At 36.3% G+C, this 25305-nt stretch overlaps 1 protein-coding gene and 1 long non-coding RNA gene across 3 annotated transcripts in view; one reads left to right on the top strand and one right to left on the bottom strand.

Moving 5' to 3' along the window:
* The window catches only part of LOC133641574 (uncharacterized), a 168697-nt gene that overhangs the window by 125478 nt on the left and 17914 nt on the right, over window positions 1–25305 (bottom strand). The window lies entirely within an intron of this gene.
* The window catches only part of prickle1a (prickle homolog 1a), a 119667-nt gene continuing 108791 nt past the window's right edge, over window positions 14430–25305 (top strand). The window contains exon 1 of one of the 2 annotated variants that reach the window (XM_062035386.1): window positions 14430–14549. The gene's annotated coding sequence lies outside the window, so the exon portion shown is untranslated. Of the gene's footprint in view, window positions 14550–20793; window positions 20798–25305 lie in introns of those variants that run through there. The other variant, XM_062035387.1, reaches the window with a different exon arrangement.

Raw genomic sequence — 25305 nt, forward strand, 5'->3', positions numbered from 1 at the left:
CATTTATATTTAATATTTGGATTTAACATTAGAACTCTAATACACCTTAAAGGTGATACTTGGACACGTCATTAATGATACACTCGGGGTGGAGGGTGTATTTTGGATCTTTAATCATCAGGCAACCTCGCCCGGGCGTCCCAGCCGAGGATGATTTATGTTTAACATCTATATATAAAATTTAATTTTTACATTGAATTTTTAAATTTAACATTCATATTAAACATTAATATTTAAAATGTTACTTTTAAATGTATATGTATCATTTATATCTAATATTTAGATCTTACATTTATATTTCAATGTAACATTTATATTTAATAATTAGATTTAACATTTATATTTTGATTTAACCAGGCATGTGATATGAACCTGATGACAAAGACTGAAAATAAGCCAGGTCCAACCAGGTCGCCCGCTTAAATATTCCCTCTTGTCTTCTCCGACTCTCTCGCCGTCATTGTGATTTAGGGCTATATAAATAAACATTGATTGATTGATGATTGATTTGGGATGTCTGTTGTGATTTCTCTTCCTGGTTCGATGACCTGCCCTATCTTGCCTCTGATTGGCCTGTCCGTAATGTTTTGCCCTAATCTTAACCAATCGTGACTCATCATAGTAAACCAACCAACCAAGCATGGATTTTCTTATACGTAAACCAACAAATCATCCATCCATCCATCCATTTTCTACCGCTTATTCCCTTCGGGGTCGCGGGGGGCGCCGGAGAAATCATCATTGATCAATATGTCGTCCCCTGCCCTTGGGAGTTGCTTCGCTACGTGGCTTTGATTTTTAAGAATAGAATAGAATAGAAAGTACTTTATTGATCCCTGGGGGAAATTCAGCAAGTTAATCATTTTTAATGGAAAACCGTAGTTTTTACCACTGGATGATCAAAAACTGTACTCATTACGGGGAAAACCGTAGTAGTTGGCGTGAGACGGATCAAGATTTTAACAGACATTGTAGGTCGGAAAAAACTAAAAATATTTTTTTTATATTTGTACAGAGATAAAAAAGACGTATTTCCAACTATGGACGGAAAAATCACATGCCTGTTTAACATTGGATTTAAATTGTAACATCTATATTTAGATTTAACATGTATACTTACATTTAATGTTTAGATTTATATCCAACATTTATACTTCACATTTATATTTAAATTTTATAATCATATTTAATATTTACATTTAACATTCATATTTAAAATGTCACTGTTATACTTAACATTTAGATCTAGATTCAACATGTATATTTCAAATTCAACGTTCATATTTAGATTTAACAATGTATATTTACAATCAGATTCCACATTTATATTTAACATTTAAATTTAGATTTAACATATAGATTCACCATTTAATGTTTTACCTCAAATGTGAAGAAAAATGTTGTGGCCAGTGCCCTGTACTTTGCAGTGGTTTGTTGGGGCAGCAGCACCAGCAAAAGGGACTTAAACCGGATTGACAAACTGATCCGGAAAGCCGGCTAAACTATTGGCATGCAGTTGGAGGCGTTTGTGTCAGTGATGGACAGGAGGACGTTGGACAAACTGCTCGCCATCATGGACAATCCTGCCCACCCACTCCACCAGACAATTGAGGGACAGCGGAGTTCATACTCCAACAGGCTCCTTCAGCTTCTTCCCCACAGTGTTCGATGCAAGAACTCCTTCATTCTGCACTCCATCCAGCTGTATAATCACTCGCCATACAGCAATAGATGATATCTGTCTATTACCTGACCGCTTCTATGTTAGCTACCTCTCTTTGTTTATAATGTTTATTTTCTGCTGGATCTACTCTCTATTTTATGCTGCCCTTTTTTTTTCCTGCAGCTGTTACATATACTGTAACATTGTACATGGTAATTGGGATTTGTTATATATTGTATATATTATATAAAAATATAATATAATATAATATATCAGTATATATTATATACTGTATATATAATACGTAAACATTACATATATGTTATATTTTGTATTGCTACTATGGTACATTTTTAGTCTACTTATGCTAGGTTCACACCAACGGCGCTTTGACGGCGCTTTAAAGTGGCATGCAAAGTGGCATGCAAAGGGGCGTTAAAGCGTAACAAAGCGTGATTAAAGCGTGAGGGTCGTAATGGAAAGTTTGTAGCGAAGCGGGACATGCGGCAAGATCGCCAAAAATTTTTAAACTGTTTAAAAAAATTTGGCGCTCTGTCAAGAATGGAATAAAGCGCCGAGAGCGTATCAAAGTGTGACAAAGCATGACAAAGCTCAGCAAAGCTTGACTCAAAGCGTAGGAAAGCTTAACAGATCTTGGTTCAAAGCACGGACCCAAGTCTACAACTACAAATAGGAAGTGACTGTGATATTGACTAGTGACATTGAAACTTTATGTAAAACCAACACAGGATTACAAATCCATTCTCTTTTGCATCATTGCCTTTATTATACGATGATCATTGTTTCTGTACTTCTGTGAGTTTGCTGTTTGATGTTACAGTTTGACATTACTGTCTATAATTTTTCTGTACGAAAATGTAAACAAAAATGGTTCTTAAAACTTTCTACTTTGTGGACAATGTTGATCCACTCTCTTGTATCATCTCATACAACATAATGTACCCTTTGTCATATGAACCCCACATTATGTAACCTGATTGGTGAACAGTGATACTATTTGTGCTTTTTTGTTTGGTCAAGTTTGTTGCTTGCTGTACATGTTGATAACATCTTCCTTAATAATAAAGAAAATATGTTACGTTTAAAAGAAATGCCTTTATTATTGTCAACTAGCATAAGAAATGAAAGATAGATATTTATTAAGATGACAAAGAAATAAAAGAAATTAAGATATAAAACATAATATAACGGGAAAAAAAGAGGAATTGAAAAAATAAATGAATATAAAAAATGTGTGGGAAACAGTATACTGAGTTTTTCACACTTTTTTGTACTTATTTGTTAGCATATTTCTCTTTTTTATTACATTATGTGTTTTATCTTCTATATAATAAAACAAAAAGAGAAATCAAATAAATAGATAAATCTAAAAAATGTGGGGAAAACTTAGTATACTGAGTTTTTCACATTTTTTTTTACTTATTTGTTTATCATATTTCTCTTTTTTATTACATTATGTGTTTTATCTTGTATATAATAAAACAAAAAGAGAAATCAAATAAATAGATAAATCTAAAAAATGTGGGGAAAACTTAGTATACTGAGTTTTTCACATTTTTTTTTACTTATTTGTTTATCATATTTCTCTTTTTTATTACATTATGTGTTTTATCTTGTATATAATAAAACAAAAAGAGAAATCAAATAAATAGATAAATCTAAAAAATGTGGGGAAAACTGAGTATACTGAGTTTTTCACATTTTTTTCTTATTTTTTTGTCATATTTCTCTTTTTTATTATATTATGTGTGCGCACGCAATTTATTCATCAAATTCACAAAATAATAATCGCATCAAAGCGTAATAAAGTTCAATATCAATCAATCAATCAATGTTTATTTATATAGCCCTAAATCACAAGTGTCTCAAAGGGCTGATAAAGCGTAATAAAACGTATCAAAGCGTGATTTAAAGCGTATCAAAGCGGCATCAAATCGTGAGGAACGGTAACAAAGCGGGAAATAATTCGTATCAGAGCGTATCAAAGCATAACATTACTTCGGAGATCGGGATATTCGTGGAAAAATTGACAAAAATGACGGCGCTTTGCTCGCCGCTTTAAAGCGTGGCAAGCGCCGTTGGTGTGAACCAGGCATTAATACCTGCATTATCCTTTCTATCCTTAGCCTTTCCAACCTTTGTAACTGAGTAACTGCGTGGAACACTTTCCCTTGTGGATCAATAAAGTTTGTATAAGTCTAAGTCCAAATGAATCTAAACGTTAAAAATGTGATTTAAATGTAAACAAAGTAAGAAAAGTGAGCTAAATATTCAAAATATATGAGCTAGAAAATTGTGATTTAATTTTCACACTCGGCATCCCACAAGACGTGACGTGACGTTCATTTGGGTCACAAACAAGTCAGGTGCAGATGTCGGGTTTAAGAGAGAGCGCGGTAAAGGTCAAAGGGTACGCAATCTAATCAACGCTGGCGTACGCTCCATCAAATGCATTTTTTAAGTAGCTTCTAAACAGGAGTTGTTATTCCCGGCCTAACAGGAGCCCCTCTTGATGTGGTCGGGTCACGTACACCACACAATGTCAGCACAGTCACGCAAAGAATGTCGAGTCAATGGCAGCAAAATCATCTCATCTTTGCTTTTGTGTCATAATTAGTGGGTGTGGTGGGGAGATGCATTACATCTTCCGGCCTACCGTAAACAGGAGTATTGTTGCATGAACCGCAAAGAAGTGTAAATATCATATTCGCGGTGACTGTGAGAGGAACAGACAAGAGAGAAGAAAATATCACATGACTTCACATGGAGATGAAAATATCAGCATGAAGTTGCAACCTTTACAGTGTTAGATTGTTTGATCATTGAAAGAACAATATGCACCCATCAGCTTATTGCTCATGAATAGACTGTCACTCACCAAGATTGACATGCAGAGGTGGGTAGTAGCTAGAGATGTCCGATAATGGCTTTTTTGCCGATATCCGATATTACGATATTGTCCAACTCTTAATTACCGATTCCGATATCAACCGATACCGATATATACAGTTGTGGAATTAACACATTAGTATGCCTAATTTTGTTGTGATGCCCCGCTGGATGCATTAAACAATGTAACAAGGTTTTCCAAAATAAATCAACTCAAGTTATGGAAAAAAATGCCAACATGGCACTGCCATATTTATTATTGAAGTCACAAAGTGTATTATTTTTTTTAACATGCCTCAAAACAGCAGCTTGGAATTTGAGGCATGCTCTCCCTGAGAGAGCATGAGGAGGTTGAGGTGGGCGGGGTTGAGGTAGGTGGTAGCGGGGGGTGTATATTGTAGCGTCCGGGAAGAGTTAGTGCTGCAAGGGGTTCTGGGTATTTGTTCTGTTGTGTTTATGTTGTGTTACGGTGCCGATGTTCTCCCGAAATGTGTTTGTCATTCTTGTTTGGTGTGGGTTCACAGTGTGGCGCATATTTGTAAAAGTGTTAAAGTTGTTTATACGGCTACCCTCAGTGTGACCTGTATGGCTGTTGTTATTGGATACTCACTTTGGAATGACAAGTGAGTATCCAATCACAGTCTCGTTAACATCAGGCTACTTAGATAGGCTACTGTCAACAACTTGTGATCTGATTGGCTATCGCAACTGTCTCTCAACTCTATTTGTTCTCAAATTCATCCGCTAACAGTCCCGGTGAGTATCCAATCACAGGACGCGTAAATGTCATGTTCAACCTTAGGCAAGCTAGAAGGTCTTAGTGACAACAACTCGTGATTTGATTGGCTATCGCAATTGTGTATCATGTCTATGTCCCCGATCACTTACAGTGCACGGACGCCCGCATTGTTGATTCTAAAGGCCTCTGGCAGATTTGGTACAGCATGGCAACATAAGCTAACTGAGTTCTGATTGGATACAAACTAAAACTAAAAACAACAGCACTGGAAGGAGCATAATATGACGTGAAGAGAATATGAATCATTTTAGATATTTAGGGAAAGTAAATAAAAAAATAATTACATCTTTAATTATGATCATGATTTCTGGTTATGTTAGGCCAGCAGAGAAGGCCTTGCTGGCCCTGACGGCACACCACTGCAACGTAAGCAGTAGTGACGTTTGATTCCATTTCACCAATCAAACAATCACAAAGTACAGCTATAGGGAGCTGAAATAGGTCAGTATTTTTAAAGTATATGATAAAATAGACCGACTTACTTGTTTAATAAGTGTCAGAATGTTCCCAAATAAGACACTTTTATTACATGACATGACACCAGCACATTCCGGCTGTTTGAGACAACTGCTGAACAGCAACCTCCTAAAACAGTAAAAAAGCGATATTTTTGTATGTTTCTGATTATTCTAATAACCAAAAGTGTCATTTAAACACATTAACACATTATCAACAACATCAAAAAGCACTGGAAAGTTGTACTTCTCTGTTAGATCCATAGCTATAAAGTTACTAGCGCTAGTTTGTTAGCATGTAGCATTATCTTCTTCTATTGTATTTACATCTAATATAGCTAAATAAGATGAAATGACCACAATCGCCCCCTAGCATACGAGAGGCCTACTGCGTATGGCCATCAGTCACATTAAGAGCATGGAAACTAGAATGTCACATGTAGCTGAGGAAATAGAAAAAACTGAATTATTTGACAAATCAGACTCATTTAGGGCTTAGAAACGTACTGACTGTAAAAAGTGACATGACGTCAGACAAGGCAGCAAAAAAATCTTCAACGATTACTTTCAAATTAGTAAAAATAACATTTATATCATCATCTATCAGTAGAAATGGGAATTCTACTTCCAACTAGAAGAGGCAATTCCTGAAGGAACTGCGTGTGAATTCTCCAGTGCTGAAGTTGAAGTGAAATGCTGACAGAATGTAGTATGAATGTAAGAATAGTTTGAATGTTGGAATGGTTTGAATGTTGAAAAGCTAACGCTGAACTGAAATGCTAATGGAACGTAGGATGAATGTAGAAATGGTTTAAATGTTGAAATTGTTTAAACGCTGAAATAGTTTGAATGTTGGAATGTTTTGAATGTTGAAATGTCAGAATTTCCAGGGAAACCGGAATTTGGTTTGGAACTTGGGAAAGTGTTAGTTTGAATGTCCAGAATGAGATATGTGTTGATGTTGGAATGGTTTAAATAGGTTGAAAAATGTGGGGATTGTACAACTTAGAAATATGTCCCATTAATTTCAATGGGAACTTCCTGGAAATTTGGGAATTTTGGGAAAAGCGGGATTTTTAAAAAAATGATTAGGAGCATGAATGTCCTGGATGAGCTGAATTGGCTGGTGTTGGAATTGTTTAAATCGGTCAAGAAATGTTGAATCAGTAACAGTTTTTAATTGAGAAATTCCTAGAATTTCGGGAAAACCGGGAATTTTTTTAGTTCCTTAACCAATTTGGTGTTTGTCCTGAATATGAGGATGGTTTTGACGGTGGAATGGTTGAAATGGGTTGAAACATATGAAAGGAGTAGTCGAACTTAAGAAGGGTGGAAATAGGTTACCAAAAAACGGGAATTCCTAGAGATTTGTTGAATGTGGAAAAATGGTAGTTTGAATGTCCAGGATGAGTTCAATGTGTTAAAGGTAGAATGGTTTGAATCGGTTGAAGAATGTGGGAATTGTGGAAGTTTGAATAATGGCCAATTCATTTTGAATGGGGAAAATGCAAAAAATAAAGGAATTATGGGAAATCCGGGAATTTTTTTAGAATTGTTGAAGTAGAGCACACAATTCCTGAACAGGTTGAATATTTTGAAGCTGGAACAGTTTGAATCAGATGAAAGATTTGAGAATTGTGGAACTTTGAAGAATGTCTTATTGATTTCAATGGAAAATTCTGAAAAATTGGGCATTTCGGGAAAAGTGGGACTTTTTTTGAAAACGGTAAAAACTTGAATTGTCTGAATGACTTGAAATGGGCGGTTGTTGAAATTTTTCAAATCGGTCGAGAAATGTTGAAGTCGTACCATGTTGAATTGAGAAATGGTACTACAGAATTCCTGAAATTTCAGGAAAACTGGGAAATTTTCCAGTTCAAAAAACAAGTTTGTTTTTTTGTCCTGATTAAAATGAATTTTTTGACAGTGGAACGGTTGAAATGTGTTGGAAAATGTGGAAGGAGTAGTCGCCAGAAAAAAGGGTGGAAATAGGGCTTTGAAAAAGCAGGAATTCTGGAAAATCCTGGAACTTTTTTGAACTTGGAAAAATGATAGTTTGAATTTCCAGAATGGTGGAATGTGTTGAAGGTGAAATGGTTTGAATAGGTTGAAAAATGTGGAAATGGTAGAAGTTTGAAAAAGGGCCAATTCATTTTGAATGGGAAAAATGTCCCGGAAAACTTTGAATTCTGGGAAATCTGGGAATTTTTCAAATTTGTCAAGGGAAAGCCCGCGATTCCCGAACAGTTTGAAGTTGGAACAGTTTGAATCGAGTGAAAAATGTGGGAAGTAGAGCGCGCCAAAATCTGGAGAAGAAGAAGTATGTGGGCTCTGTACCGAGGATGTCGTTGTGGCTTGTGCAGCCCTTTGAGACACTTGTGATTTAGGGCTATATAAATAAACATTGATTGATTGATTGACATTGAAGTATGTGTAAATCCTTTGGCGCATTCACACAATAACTACTAAAAAATCAGAAATTACTCACAATACTTGAGTAGTTATTTCACAAAATACTTACTTACTCTTACTCAAGTATAATTGTGTGAATGTTCCAAAGCATTCACACATATGTTTTCTACACTAAAATTCATCTATTTCTTCTTCTTTTCCAGGTTTTGGCGCACTCTACTTTTCACATTTTTAATCCGATTCAAACGGTTCCAACTTCAAACTGTTCAGCCTATTCAAGAATCGCGGGCTTTCCATTGACACATTCCAAAAATTCCAAGATTTCCCAGTATTCCAGGTTTTCCAGGACATTTTTCCCATTCAAAATGAATTGGCCATTTTTCAAACTTCCACTATTAATTTTCAAAGTTAAAAAAACTTCCAGAAATTCACAGAATTAACGTTTTTTCACCCTTTATTCTGTCGACTACTACTTCCACATTGTTCAACCCACTTCAACCTTTCCACGGTAAAATCATTCCTCTTAATTAGGACAAAAAACAAAGTTGATTTTTGAACTGTAAAAATTCCCGGTTTTCCCCAAATTCTAGGAATTCCGTAATACCATTTCTCGATTAAAAATTTTACTACTTCAACATTTCTTGACCGATTTGAAAAATTCCAACACCAACCATTTCAACTCATTCAGAACATTCAAATTTGTTTAGTTTTTTTTTTTTTAATCCCACTTTTCCTGAAATTCTAAAATTTCCATGAAATTTCCTGTGAAATAAATGTTTCAAAGTTCCCCAACTCCCACAATTTTTGTCCGATTCAAACCATTCCAACTTCAAAATATTCAGCCTGTTCAGAAAATGCTCCCTTTCAACAATTCTAAAAAAAAAAATTCCCAGATTTCCTAGAATTCCCAGTTTTTAGGAACATTTTCCCCATTCAAAATTAATTAATTATCCATTTTTCAAACTTCCACAATTCCCACATTTTTTAACCGATTCAAACTATTCCACCTTCAACATATTCCACCATAATGAAAATTCAAACTGTAATTTTTCAAAGTTAAAAAAAATTCCAGAAATTCCCAGAATTCACGTTTTGGGTGTCAAACTCGTTTTCATTGAGGGCCACATCGCAGTTATGGTTGCCCTCAAAAGGCCGCTTTTAACAATGAGTAATATATGAATATACATGTATACGTTAGGTCAGGAAAAAACAGAGGCTATTTCATCCCTACAAGCCTGTTTCGCAGGTTTCCCTGCTCTTCATGGGATTCATGCATGTATACATACATATATATAATACATTAACAATAAGCTGCACAAAAAAAATATTTACATTTTACTTTAAAAACTGGCAGCTCAGTCACCAGAATTTTACAGTAAAAGCAGTGGGTTTTTTACAGCATATAACAAAATTGAATAAATGGAATGGAAAAACAATACCACCGTTTTTAGCGGTAAAATTCAAGTAACAGAGCTGCCAGTTGTTTTTATAAACCGTAAAATCTTGTAGTTTTAATGTTTTTTTTGTGTGTATTTTAATGTTTTAGTGTCTTACTGTATATGGAAAAAAACATATACCAAAGTTGACTTTACTGCAAAAAAACACAGTCGGCGGAATTTAACCGTAAAATCTATTGTCAATTTTACAGTCTACAATTTGATTGATGATTTGATTTGAAATCGTAAGTCAAGCAAAGTACAGTATTTACCTTTATTTTAAAAAAACATATTTTTGGAATACATGATAATATATTGATTTTGATAATATTACATTTTAAAAGATTGCATGCAGTACATTATTTGTAATGTCAGAAGGGAAAGAACAAACATATTTAGTTAGAAAAGATCAAGCATTTTATTAACGCATATTATTCCCAGGCTTTTGCGGGCCACATAAAATAATGTGGCGGGCCAGAATGGGCCCCCGGGCCTTGAGTTTGACACCTGTGTTTTATACCTTCAACACATTCAATTCATCCTAGAAATTCAAACTACCATTTTTCCACGTTCAACAAATTGCCGGGGATTCCTGTTTTTTTCCTACCTTTTTTAGTGCGATGACTTCTTTCACATTTTTCAACCTATTCAAACCAATTCCAACATCAACACATTCCACTCATACTGGACATTCAAACTAAAACTTTCCCAAGTTTCAAACCAAATTCAGGTTTTCCTGGAAATTCAAACTCTTCAACATTCAAACCATTTCAAAATTCAAACTATTCTTACGTTCATACTACATCCTGTCAGCATTTCCGTTCAACTTCAGCATTGGAGCATTCCCATGCAATTCCTTCAGGAATTGCTTAATCTAGTTATAAATACTTTTACTTGAGTTACATTATTTTTAAGTATCGGTACTCTTACTTGAGTACCATTTTTGGGGAATGATAGGCAAAAAAATTTTTTTAAAGTGCAGTTCCTCTTGAAGAAGTGGCCAAATCTATTGACAAGGATCATTTATGGCAGGGGTGTCCAAAGTGCGGCCCGGGGGCCATTTGCGGCCCACAGGTAATTTTTTAACAGCTCCACGGCACATTTTAAAAATACTATTGGAAAAAACTAAAAACATAAAAAATGGTACAAAAGAGCAAACAGGTGAAATGTAACAAGAAAATGTTGCTATGTTTACTCTAATAACACAAAGCTGCCATGCAGGCTGTTTATTTCTTTAAAAAATAATAATGAACCAAAATCAATGTCATTATGAATTATTGACCTATTCAAGGCTCCAATTACGTCACATTAAATATTCCACTTTGAGATATTTTTGGGGGAAAATGTTGCATATTTTGTGTTTGCCATATAAAAAACTGAGCGGTTTTTTTAAAGAAGGGCCTCAAACGAACAAACAAAAAACATAAACAAAAATAAAATGTATGATTGGCGGATAGATCTGAAGTTGAGATTATTGAGATTATTGTGTTAAAAGTAAACAGTAAAAAAAATGTATAATTTATTTTTTAACACTTTAATGAGTAGGACCCTTTTGGATCCCCAATAATGTTAGTGTGATTTGTTTTTAAGTGTCATTGCTCAAAAAATAATAATGAATTAAAATCCATGGTGTTATGAGTTATTGACCTTTTTAAAGGCCTACTGAAACCCACTACTACCGACCACGCAGTCTGATAGTTTATATATCAATGATGAAATCTTAACATTGCAACACATGCCAATACGGCCGGGTTAACTTATAAAGTGCAATTCTAAATTTCCCGCTAAACTTCCGGTTGAAAACATCTTCGTATGATGACGTATGCGAGTGACGTCACTAGTTAAACGGAACTATTGGTACACCTTTGAATCCAATACAAAAAAGCTCTGTTTTCATCTCAAAATTCCACAGTATTCTGGACAGCTGTGTTGGTGAATCTTTTGCAATTTGTTTAATGAACAATGAAGACTGCAAAGAAGAAAGTTGTAGGTGGGATCGGTGTATTAGCGGCTGGCTCCAGCAACACAACCAGGAGGACTTTGACTTGGATAGCAGACGCGCTAGCCGACCGCACGAATGATCGGGTGAAGTCCTTCGTCCTTCCGTCGATCGCTGGAACGCAGGTGAGCACGGGTGTTGATGAGCAGATGAGGGCTGGCTGGCGTACGTGGAACGCTAATGTTTTTATCATAGCTCTGTGAGGTCCCGTTGCTAAGTTAGCTTCAATGGCGTCGTTAGCAACAGCATTGTTAAACTTCGCCAAGCTGGAAAGCATTAACCGTGTATTTACATGTCCAGGGTTTAATAGTATTGTTGATTTTCTGTCTATCCTTCCAGTCAGGGGTTTATTTCTTTTGTTTATATCTGCATTTGAGCCCGATGCTATCAAGTTAGCTCCGTAGCTAAAGTGTTTCGCCGATGTATTGTCGTGGAGATAAAAGTCACTGTGAATGTCCATTTCGCGTTCTCGACTCTCATTTTCAAGAGGATATAGTATCCTAGGTGGTTTAAAATACAAATCCGTGATCCACAATAGAAAAAGGAGAAAGTGTGGAATCCAATGAACCTTTGTACCTAAGTTACGGTCAGAGCGAAAAAAGATACGTCCTGCACTGCACTATAGTCCTTCACTCTCACTTTCCTCAACCACAAATCTTTCATCCTCGCTCAAATTAATGGGGTAATCGTCGCTTTCTCGGTCCGAATCTCTCTCGCTGCTGGTGTAAACAATGGGGAAATGTGAGCAGCACTCCAGCTTGTGACGTCACGCTACTTCCGGTAGGGGCAAGGCTTTTTTTTATTAGCGACCAAAAGTTGCGAACTTTATCGTCGTTGTTCTCTACTAAATCCTTTCAGCAAAAATATGGTATTATCGCGAAATGATCAAGTATGACACATAGAATGGATCTGCTATCCCCGTTTAAATAAAAAAAATTCATTTCAGTAGGCCTTTAAGGCTCCAATTATTATATAATGTCAAATATTCCATTTAAAAATTGTATTGGGTGAAAATATTGTATATTTTGTGTTTTTTCCATAAAAAACTGGGTTTTCTTTGACAAAAAGAGCATACAGCTTAAATCTTTGAAAACGTTATATTGACAGGTAGACCTAATGTTTATCTAGAGCAGGGGTCACCAACCTTTTTGAAACCAAGAGCTACTTCTTGGGTACTGATTAATGCGAAGGGCTACCAGTTTGATACACACTTAAATAAATTGCCAGAAATAGCCAATTTGCTCAATTTACCTTTAACTCTATGTTATTATTAATAATTAATGATATTCACACTTAATTGAACGGTTTAAAAGAGGAGAAAACACGAAAAAAATGACAATTAAATTTTGAAACATAGTTAATCTTCAATTTCGACTCTTTAAAATTCAAAATTCAACCGAAAAAAAGAAGAGAAAAACTAGCTAATTTGAATCTTTTTGAAAAAATTAAAAAAATAATTTATGGAACATCATTAGTAATTTTTCCTGATTAAGATTAATTTTAGAATTTTGATGACATGTTTTAAATAGGTTAAAATCCAATCTACACTTTGTTAGTATATATAACAAATTGGACCAAGCTATATTTCTAACAAAGACAAATCATTATTTCTTCTAGATTTTCCAGAAAATTTTAAAATAAATTCAAAAGACTTTGAAATAAGATTCAAATTTGATTCCACAGATTTTCTAGATCTGCCAGAATAATTTTTTTGAATTTTAATCATGAGTTTGAAGAAATATTTCACAAATATTCTTCGTTGAAATAACAGAAGCTAAAATGAAGAATTGAATTAAAATGTATCTATTATTCTTTACAATAAAAAAAATAAATTTACTTGAACATTGATTTAAATTGTCAGGAAAGAAGAGGAAGGAATTTAAAAGGTAAAAGGGTATATGTGTTTAAAAATCCTAAAATCATTTTTAAGGTTGTATTTTTTCTCTAAAATTGTCTTTCTGAAAGTTATAAGAAGCAAAGTAAAAAAATTAATGAATTTATTTAAACAAGTGAAGACCAAGTCTTTAAAATATTTTCTTGGATTTTCAAATTCTATTTGAGTTTTGTCTCTCTTAGAATTAAAAATGTCGGGCAAAGCGAGACCAGCTTGCTAGTAAATAAATAAAATTTATAAAATAGAGGCAGCTCACTGGTAAGTGCTGCTATTTGAGCTATTTTTAGAACAGGCCAGCGGGCTACTCATCTGGTCCTTACGGGCTACCTGGTGCCCGCGGGCACCGCGTTAGTGACCCCTGATCTAGAGATTTAAAACTTGAATAATAATAAAAATAATAATACTGAATAATGACACATTCTTTATATTTTTTTGACCAAAACCCTTTGGGGTACCCGGGATCAAGCTTGAGTGGAGGCCTAAATGTATATTTTTTATACATATATTGTATTGGTTTTTTAAATAAAAAAATATCAAAATGGCCCCCGCTTACTTTGATTTTTCAGTGTGCGGCCCTCAGTGGAAAAAGTTTGGACACCCCTGATTTATGGTGATAATCGGTCAAGTGCGCATACATTGCACAATAAATTTCCCCGTCGACGCAAGAGTGAAGTGACAGCGCCTTCTCTGCGGGACGGGCGTGGGAGTGGGTGGACGCGGGGGAGGGGTGCGTGCTTGTTTAAGCCGACAGGAGGGGGAGCCGCTCCGAAGGAGTCTCTCCAACGAGCACGCAGCAGCTCCACAGCAAAGAGCCGCAGCGTGGGTCGCTCAAGTAGCGGGAGATGTGACAGCGCGGCCGAGGTGGACCTCTCTACTGCGGCACTTTTTTTTTTTGGCTGTGCGCACAACTCATGAGACGCAGCGTGGATCGCTTTTCAGGAACTATTGGCATTGGATACCCTCAGTTTGAACACTTTGGAGGTGAGTGGAGGAGAATATTACACTTTTTCACGGTCATTTCAGGCGTGTGACGTCATGTACTTTAATAATCCACTGTGCGCGCTGAGACATCCTTTCACTTTCCCTGCGCGTCAAGGCGCAAAAGGCTGGGGGAAATAAGCGGAAACTCTTTAGCGGTGGTGTGGAAGTGTGCGTGGACACCCCCACACCCCCTAACCCCCACCACCCCACTCCAGATGTATGGACTCAGCTGTCGCCTGTCACTTTGGTGACAACTGCCTGCGCGTCACTGCGTGGATGTCAAAGGGCGCAGTGGAATTGTGTGAAGAGGAATGCGCGCGCACACACACCCAGGAGAGGTGACACCAGATGAGAAGTCACTGCGTGGAAAGAAAAATATTCTAAATATATTCACACTGTTCCGTATTATCACAGGGTTTTTGACTCCTTTATAATACAATCTATAGATTTTTTTCAAACTGTGCCATGGTCCAAAGTCTGGTACGCCAAATAATCACTTGATTTAAGTACAGTCTTTTATGTTCCTATATTCAAACACAGTGGCCAAAAATATGAAATATACTTGTTAAATAAAACCTCTGCCTTGTTTTTAATGAATACTTAGGCCTACTACGCTACTGCATATTAATGTTGGTCATTACCTACTTGGAGAGCAGAGTTTTTTTTAAGGTGGTACTTGGTGGAAAAAGTTTGAGAATGACAGCAAACTCAATGAAAACCACATGAAAACAAAGTCCGCTTTTACAAGAAAGACAATAATGCTGAATTTGGGACGTAACATTGTGCTCGTTTTTGTGCTTGTTTGCAGAAAACAGAAAACACTTGGCTCTCCGAGTACCACCATAATGACAACATTAAAGCACAGTAGCGTAGTAGGCCCAAGTATTCATTAAAAACAAGGCAGAGGTTTTATTTGACAAGTACATTTCATATTTTGGGCCACTGTAACATTACACACAGGTTGAACGGTAACACTGTGTTGGAATATTTTAATTAAGGGATTATTGGATGAAGCCCACGTTCCACCTGTGGGGTCACTGATTTAGATGACTACTAAAATGGACCAAAACATGACCACAAGTACAGAATAGTGCAGTTATACACAAAAAATAAAAAATGTTTTACATTATATTTAAAAAGGTAGTATATTTGCATTTTTGTTAAAACTCTGTAATGTTACAGTGGCCAAAAATATGAAATATGCTTGTTAAATAAAACCTCTACCTTGTTTTTAATGAATACTTAAGGCCTACTACGCTACTGCATTTTAATGTTGGTCATTATGGTGATACTTGGAGAGCCGAGTTTTTTTTAAGGTGGTACTTGGTGGAAAAAGTTTGAGAATGACTGCAAACTCAATGAAAACCACATGAAAACAAAATCCGCTTTTACAAGAAAGACAATAATGCTGAATTTGGGACGTAACATTGTGCTCGTTTTTGTGCTTGTTTGCAGAAAACAGAAAACACTTGGCTCTCCGAGTACCACCATAATGACAACATTAAAGCACAGTAGTGTAGTAGGCCCAAGTATTCATTAAAAACAAGGCAGAGGTTTTATTTGACAAGTACATTTCATATTTTGGGCCACTGTAACATTACACACAGGTTGAACGGTAACACTGTGTTGGAATATTTTAATTAAGGGATTATTGGATGAAGCCCACGTTCCACCTGTGGGGTCACTGATTTAGATGACTACTAAAATGGACCAAAACATGACCACAAGTACAGAATAGTGCAGTTATACACAAAAAATAAAAAATGTTTTACATTATATTTAAAAAGGTAGTATATTTGCATTTTTGTTAAAACTCTGTACTGTTACGTGGCCAAAAATATGAAATATGCTTGTTAAATAAAACCTCTACCTTGTTTTTAATGAATACTTAAGGCCTACTACGCTACTGCATTTTAATGTTGGTCATTATGGTGATACTTGGAGAGCCGAGTTTTTTTTAAGGTGGTACTTGGTGGAAAAAGTTTGAGAATGAATGCAAACTCAATGAAAACCACATGAAAACAAAATCCGCTTTTACAAGAAAGACAATAATGCTGAATTTGGGACGTAACATTGTGCTCGTTTTTGTGCTTGTTTGCAGAAAACAGAAAACACTTGGCTCTCCGAGTACCACCATAATGACAACATTAAAGCACAGTAGCGTAGTAGGCCCAAGTATTCATTAAAAACAAGGCAGGGGTTTTATTTGACAAGTATATTTTATATTTTGGGCCACTGTAACTATACACACAGGTTGAACGGTAACACTGTGTTGGAATATTTTAATTAAGGGATTATTGGATGAAACCCACGTTCCACCTGTGGGGTCACTAATTTAGATGACTACTAAAATGGACCAAAACATGACCACAAGTACAGAATAGTGCAGTTATACACAAAAAATAAAAAATGTTTTACATTATATTTAAAAAGGTAGTATATTTGCATTTTTGTTAAAACTCTGTAATGTTACAGTGGCCAAAAATATGAAATATGCTTGTTAAATAAAACCTCTACCTTGTTTTTAATGAATACTTAAGGCCTACTACGCTACTGCATTTTAATGTTGGTCATTATGGTGATACTTGGAGAGCCGAGTTTTTTTTAAGGTGGTACTTGGTGGAAAAGTTTGAGAATGAATGCAAACTCAATGAAAACCACATGAAAACAAAATCCGCTTTTACAAGAAAGACAATAATGCTGAATTTGGGACGTAACATTGTGCTCGTTTTTGTGCTTGTTTGCAGAAAACAGAAAACACTTGGCTCTCCGAGTACCACCATAATGACAACATTAAAGCACAGTAGCGTAGTAGGCCCAAGTATTCATTAAAAACAAGGCAGAGGTTTTATTTGACAAGTACATTTCATATTTTGGGCCACTGTAACATTACACACAGGTTGAACGGTAACACTGTGTTGGAATATTTTAATTAAGGGATTATTGGATGAAGCCCACGTTCCACCTGTGGGGTCACTGATTTAGATGACTACTAAAATGGACCAAAACATGACCACAAGTACAGAATAGTGCAGTTATACACAAAAAATAAAAAATGTTTTACATTTTATTTAAAAAGGTAGTATATTTGCATTTTTGTTAAAACTCTGTAATGTTACAGTGGCCAAAAATATGAAATATGCTTGTTAAATAAAACCTCTGCCTTGTTTTTAATGAATACTTAGGCCTACTACGCTACTGCATTTTAATGTTGGTCGTTACGGTGGTACTTGGAGAGCCGAGTTTTTTTTTAAGGTGGTACTTGGTGGAAAAAGTTTGAGAATGAATGCAAACTCAATGAAAACCACATGAAAACAAAGTCCGCTTTTACAAGAAAGACAATAATGCTGAATTTGGGACGTAACTGTGCTCGTTTTTGTGCTTGTTTGCAGAAAACAGAAAACACTTGGCTCTCCAAGTACCACCATAATGACAACATTAAAATACAGTAGCGTAGTAGGCCCAAGTATTCATTAAAAAACAAGGCAGAGGTTTTATTTGACAAGTATATTTCATATTTTGGGCCACTGTAACTATACACACAGTTTGAACAGTAACACTGTGTTGGAATATTTTAATTAAGGGATTATTGGATGAAGCCCACGTTCCACCTGTGGGGTCACTAATTTACATGACTACTAAAATGGGCCAAAACATGACCACAAGTACAGAATAGTGCAGTTATACACAAAAAATAAAAAATGTTTTACATTATATTTAAAAAGGTAGTATATTTGCATTTTTGTTAAAACTCTGTAATGTTACAGTGGCCAAAAATATGAAATATGCTTGTTAAATAAAACCTCTACCTTGTTTTTAATGAATACTTAAGGCCTACTACGCTACTGCATTTTAATGTTGGTCATTATGGTGATACTTGGAGAGCCGAGTTTTTTTTAAGGTGGTACTTGTTGAAAAAAGTTTGAGAATGAATGCAAACTCAATGAAAACCACATGAAAACAAAATCCGCTTTTCCAAAAAAAGACGATAAAGACAATTTTTTTTTTGTGTATAACTGCACTATTCTTTACTTGTGGTCATGTTTTGGCCCATTTTAGTAGTCATGTAAATTAGTGACCCCACAGGTGGAACGTGGGCTTCATCCAATAATCCCTTAATTAAAATATTCCAACACAGTGTTACTGTTCAAACTGTGTCTAATGTTACAGTGGCTCAAAATATGAAATATACTTGTCAAAAAAAACATCTGCTTTGTTTTTAATGAATACTTGGGCCTACTACGCGATTGTATTTTAATGTTGTCATTATGGTGGTACTTAATGAATACTTGGGCCTACTACGCTACTGTATTTTAATGTTGTCATTATGATGGTACTTAATGAATACTTAGGCCACGTGTTTTCTGTTTTCTGCAACAAGCACATAAACGAGCACAGTTACGTCCCAAATTCAGCATTATTGTCTTTTTTTTGTAAAAGCGGATTTTGTTTTCATGTGGTTTTCATTGAGTTTGCATTCATTCTCAAACTATTCATTAAGTACCACCATATTGACCAACATTAAAATACAGGATTATAGTAGACCTAAGTATTCATTAAATACCACCATAATTACCAAAATTAAAATACAGTAGTGTAGTAGACCTAAGTATTCATTAAGTACTACCATCATGACAACAATCAAATACAGTAGCGTAGTACACCTAAGAATTCATTAAGTACCACCATAATGACCAACATTAAAATACAGTAGTGTAGTAGACCTAAGTATTCATTAAGTACCACCATAATGACAACATTAAAATACAGTAGCGTAGTAGACCTAAGTATTCATTAAGTACCACCATAATTACCAAAATTAAAATACAGTAGCGTAGTAGACCCAAGTATTCATTAAGTACCACCATAACTACCAAAATTAAAATACAGTAGTGTAGTAGACTTAAGTATTCATTAAGTACCACCATAATGACCAACATTAAAATACAGTAGCGTAGTAGACCTAAGTATTCATTAAGTACCACCATAATTACCAAAATTAAAATACTGTAGTGTAGTAGACCTAAGTATTCATTAAGTACCACCATAATGACCAACATTAAAATACAGTAGCGTAGTAGACCTAAGTATTCATTAAGTACCACCATAATGACCAACATTAAAATACAGTATTGTAGTAGACCTAAGTATTCATTAAGTACCACTATAATGACAACATTCAAATACAGTAGGGTAGTAGACCTAAGTATTCATTAAGTACCACCATAATGACAACATTCAAATACAGTAGCGTAGTAGGCCTAAGTATTCATTAAGTACCACCATAATGACAACATTAAAATACTGTAGTGTAGTAGGCCTAAGTATTCATTAAGTACCACCATAATGACAACATTAAAATACAGTAGCGTAGTGGACCTAAGTATTCATTAAGTACCACCATAATGACAACGTTAAAATACAGTAGTGTAGTAGGCCTAAGTATTCATTAAGTACCACCATAATGACAACATTAAAATACTGTAGTGTAGTAGGCCTAAGTATTCATTAAGTACCACCATAATGACATTAAAATACAGTAGCGTAGTAAGCCTAAGTCTTCATTAACAACAAGATAGAGGTTTTATTTAACAAGTATATTTAATATTTTGGGCCACTGTACTGTTACAGTTTGAACAGTAACACTGTGTTGGAATATTTTAACTAAGGGATTCTTGGATGAAGCCCGCATTCCTCTTGTGAGGTCACTGATTTAAATAATACGAGAAGATAATCCTTTATTTATCCCTCACCGGGGAAATGTAATGACCATAAGTAGGGAATAGAGCAGTTATACACACACAAATATGTTTTAAAATTGGATTTAAAAAGTGAGTCTGTATGCATGACTGTGTGGGTTACTTATTAAAGTGCTGCTTGATGATGTCACTCGTCCCAGCACTCGCAGAGTCTGATAGTTTGAGCAAGGAAAGGCCCCAAGTCAATGGAGTTCTTCTGGACACATAGTGGGGGGGTTATCTGAGTGTAAAGCACACTGCACTGCTACAGACGCATCACGTCAGTGGGTCTAAAAAAAACTTTTCTTTCGGTGCAATTGATAGGAGGTGGTTTCTTTTTGTCGCAATGGCACGCGGTTGTTCCTATTGGCTGGCTAACAAGTGAAGAGAGCCTGACTGAGTGAGCCGAGGACCAAGGTGTTGGTGTCACCTAGTGGCCACGTCTGAGGTTGACCTGAACAGATGAGGAGGTGACTTTGGAGGCAGAAGGATAGGAGATATTTACCCAATGTAAGTGTTTAGGTAAAAGTACTCCCAGTAAGTGCTATATAACTTGTGTACTGATATGTCATTATTGAAACAATTATTGGGGGGGAGACCTCTTAAATCTGAATCCCTCATTTAGAAAACACTTGCTTGGACCTTTGTGGGAACACTTTTCTGTATCCAGTTTCAGTACCAGATACACGGGTGTCAAACTCAAGGCCTGGGGTCAAATCTGGCCCGCCACATCATTTTAAGTGGCCTGCAAAAGCCTGGAAGTAATTTGCGTCAATAAAGAACTTTTTATTTTTTAACTAAATTATGTTTTGACAGAATTGTTTTTTACTACATACAGTTGCATGTATAAACTTTAATATTATCTAATAATGTATCAAATATACTTAATTTAAATACACGCATTTAGGTTGGGACATACTTATGTATGAATCTGTAATAATAATGTTGTTAATGTTAATGATGTAGCAATAGTCATATTTGTATGAATTCAGGTTGGAAAGTATTTATAACTAGCTGAGACAATTCCTGAAGGAATTGCGTGTAAATGCTCCAATGCTGAAGTTGAACTGAAATGCTGACAGAATGTAGTATGAATGTAAGAATAGTATGAATGTTGAAATGGTTTGAATGTGGAAGAGTGTACAATTCCAGGAAAACCGGAATTTGGTTTGGAACTTGGGAAAGTGTTAGTTTGAATGTCCAGAACGAGTGGAATGTGTTGATGTTGGAATGGTTTGAATATGTCGTAAAATGTGGGAATTGTGCAATTTGGAAAAATGTCCCATTCATTTCAATATGGGGAACTTCCTGGAAATTTGGGTAAAGCGTTTTTTGTTTTTTTTTCAAACAATTAAGAGCATTAATGTCCTGAATGAGCTGAATTGGTTGGTGTTGGAATTGTTTAAATCGGGCAAGAAATGTTGAAGTAGTAACAGTTTTTTTAATTGAAAAATGGTGTTATGGAATTTTGGGAAAACCGGGAATTTTTCAAGTTTTTAAACCAACTTGTTGTTTTTTTTGTCCTGACTAAGAGGAAAGTGTTGACAGTGGAACGGTTGAAATGGGTTGAAAGATGGGAAAGGAGTCATCGCACTAAAAAAGGTTGGAAATAAGGTTAGAAAAAAACAGGAATTCCTAGAAAAATGGTTGTTTGAATTTCCAGAATGAATTGAAAATGTTGAACGGTACCAAAATATTGGTATCATGACAACATTAATTATATATATATATGTATATATATATATATATATATAAATATATATACATATATATATATATATATATTAGGGGTGTAACGGTACACAAAAATGTCGGTTCGGTACGTACCTCGGTTTAGAGGTCACGGTTCGGTTCATTTTCGGTACAGTAAGAAAACAACAAAATATAAATTTGTTGGTTATTTATTTACCAAATTTGTAAACAATGGCATAACATACGTACATATACACACAGGGTCCATTGCCAGGGTTAATGTGGTCAACATATATAAAATAAAAACTAAATAAGATAAGGCTCAGAATGGTTTCTTAACAAAACCTTTCTACATATAAAGTGCTTTTTTTGATTGATTGATTGATTGATTGATTGATTGAGACTTTTATTAGTAGATTGCACAGTACAGTACATGTTCCGTACAATTGACCACTAAATGGTAACACCCCAATAAGTTTTTCAACTTGTTTAAGTCGTTAATCAACATTAAACTGCCTCAAGTTGTTGCTCAGATTAAATAAAATGACAAAACTTGTCTTCTACATATAAAAAGTGCAACATTAAACAGCCTGGCTAACTTGGCAGTAAGAGGATATATGGGCTCATTGTTCTTCCACCATAGAAGTGGGTCAAAATGTTGTTTCTAATGCAATATGGACTTATATCTGCTGCTATAAAAACATTTGTTATTGCTTTAGCCCTGCCTGACTCGCCGAGGAGAGGCTGCTTGAATGCGGTGGTGACGCTTCAAATGGGTTAGCATGTGTTATGAGAGTAGCGTATGTGTGTGTGTGGCCCTTTAATATGTGACAGCGTGTGAGGTGAGTGTGTGGACGAGCGAGGTGAGGGAGCGGTAGCTTGAGTGCGGGAGTGGCTAGTGTTTTGTTGGATTGGCTGTGTGCAAGACCTCAATAAAGCCACGATTTGCAACTAATCGCCGGACTCGTCATTTACCATGGAGTCCGGAGCTGTGGAGACCCACTGCCGGGTAGAGTGAAGGGTGTTGCCCCTGAGAATACATCGGCCCTGGAGGAGTGTCTCCTCTGCGCTCCTCGACTACGGTCTGGGAGCCGGAAGCAGGAAAGGTGCAACTCATGTTTGACGTGTTGTCAGAAGCAGCTGCTGAACACTGTCGGCAAACCTCCGTCCTCCATTGTTGTATCGCGCAGCCAAAGAGTTCCCAAACGGGAGATCTTAACGAGGCAGGAGGGTCTTCCAGCTCTGCCTTTTACATGTTGTCCTAGCCCGGTCACTGCTAGCATGTGTACTCGTTCCGTACAACTCCGAACCGAACCGAAACCCCCATTGCCGAAACGGTTCAATACAAATACACGTACCATTACACCCCTAATACAGATAGATAGATAGATAGATAGATAGATAGATAGATAGATGGATAGATGGATAGATGGATAGAAAGATGGATAGATAGATAGATCACCTCGACTTGGTCATTTAAAAAGTAGCTCGGCTGCTGAAAAAGTGTGGCCACCCTTGCTGTAGGTTTAGGACCGGCAGCACCTCATAAGGCAGCGTCGGTGCCAGGGGGACAGATTTTTACAACATGGCATGCCGCAGAGGAGCTGAAGACAAATGGCAGACATAAACAGCACGCGTGTGTGTCGGGCTGCACAGAAAAGTCAGCGTCCACTAACTGGCAGAGAGTTATGAAAGTGCAGCATACGTAGATTTAAAAAGGAGAATGAATCACCGGAATGTCCCCCCTGCAAGACAAACACTTTGGCAGCCTTTAGCTCTGAGACCGGGTCCAGCTCGCTGGCCTCGGCTGGGCCCCTGAACTGGGCTGTCAGAGACGGCCCTTCGGATAGGACGTGGCAAAGAGCAGAGCTGTAAACTGTGAGAGGTCTCTTGGCGGGGGCCGTGTGAAAAAATGCCTCGCTCAAACACGGACCAGTCCGTGGTCCTGCAAGGCCGGAGGCCGGGCTGGATCGGAGCCACGAGAGGAGCGCACTGCCAACCGCAGTGGATGTGCAGCATCTGCCGGCACACATTGAGCGCACATGCGACGCATCGTTGCCAAGTGATTAAAAGTCGTTAGTGATTTAGCGCTTCCAGGCACAACTCTGCAGGATGATGTTAGGGCTCACATGCCCGGGTGGGGGGGCTGATGCTGACCACACGTCTTAATTGCGGCGCTAACTATCAGACCACCGCGTTGATGAAAGTGTGCCTCGCCATACACACGCACTCTCATTGCATGGACTGTGAATGCACAAAACTACCAAAACTGATAGGATTATCTGGGTAAAGTTGGAACGGTCAATGAAGGAATAACAGTTGAATGGACTGAGGTTCCCAAGTTAGCGCATTAAATATCTAGTCGTCATTATGCTGCTTTCCAAAAATCGACTAAGTATTGTATTGTGCTTGCATTTAGCTTCAGGTTTTTTTGGAATTGAATTTGCGTTTTTTAGTCAGGTTCGTTTATTGTCAACACACTGACTGGTGGAAAGTGAATGGAGTTAGGTTCCCCAACCTCGTCATGTTAGAAACACAACTACCCACTAGGGTTGTCCCGATACCAATATTTTGGTACCGGTACCAAAATGTATTTCGATACTTTTCTAAATAAAGGGAACAACAAAAAAATTGCATTATTGGCTTTATTTTAACAAAAAATCTTAGGGTACATTAAACATATGTTTCTTATTGCAAGTTTGTCCTCAAATAAAATAGTGAACATACTAGACAACTTGTCTTTTAGTAGTAAGTAAACAAACAAAAGCTCCTAATTAGTCTGCTGAGGTATACAGTAACATATTGTGTCATTTATCATTCCATTATTTTGTCAACATTATGAGGGACAAACTGTAAAAAATGATTATTAATCTACTTGTTCATTTACTGTTAATATCTGCTTATGTTCATTTTAAAATGTTCTTTCTACACTTCTGTTAAAATGTAATAATATCTTATTCTTCTGTTGTTTGATTCTTTACATTAGTTTTGGATGATACCACAAATTTAGGTATCGATCCAATACCAAGTAGTTACAGGATCATACACTACCGTTCAAAAGTTTTGGGTCACATTGAAATGTCCTTATTTTTGAAGGAAAAGCGCTGTACTTTTCAATGAAGATAACTTTAAACTAGTCTTAACTTTAAAGAAATACACTCTATACATTGCTAATATGGTAAATGACTATTCTAGCTGCAAATGTCTGGTTTTTGGTGCAATATCTACATAGGTGTATAGAGGCCCATTTCCAGCAACTATCACTCCAGTGTTCTAATGGTACAATGTGTTTGCTCATTGGTTCAGAAGGCTAATTGATGATTAGA

The sequence above is a fragment of the Entelurus aequoreus genome, linkage group LG24 (assembly GCF_033978785.1).
Source record: "Entelurus aequoreus isolate RoL-2023_Sb linkage group LG24, RoL_Eaeq_v1.1, whole genome shotgun sequence".
NCBI lineage: Eukaryota > Metazoa > Chordata > Actinopteri > Syngnathiformes > Syngnathidae > Entelurus > Entelurus aequoreus.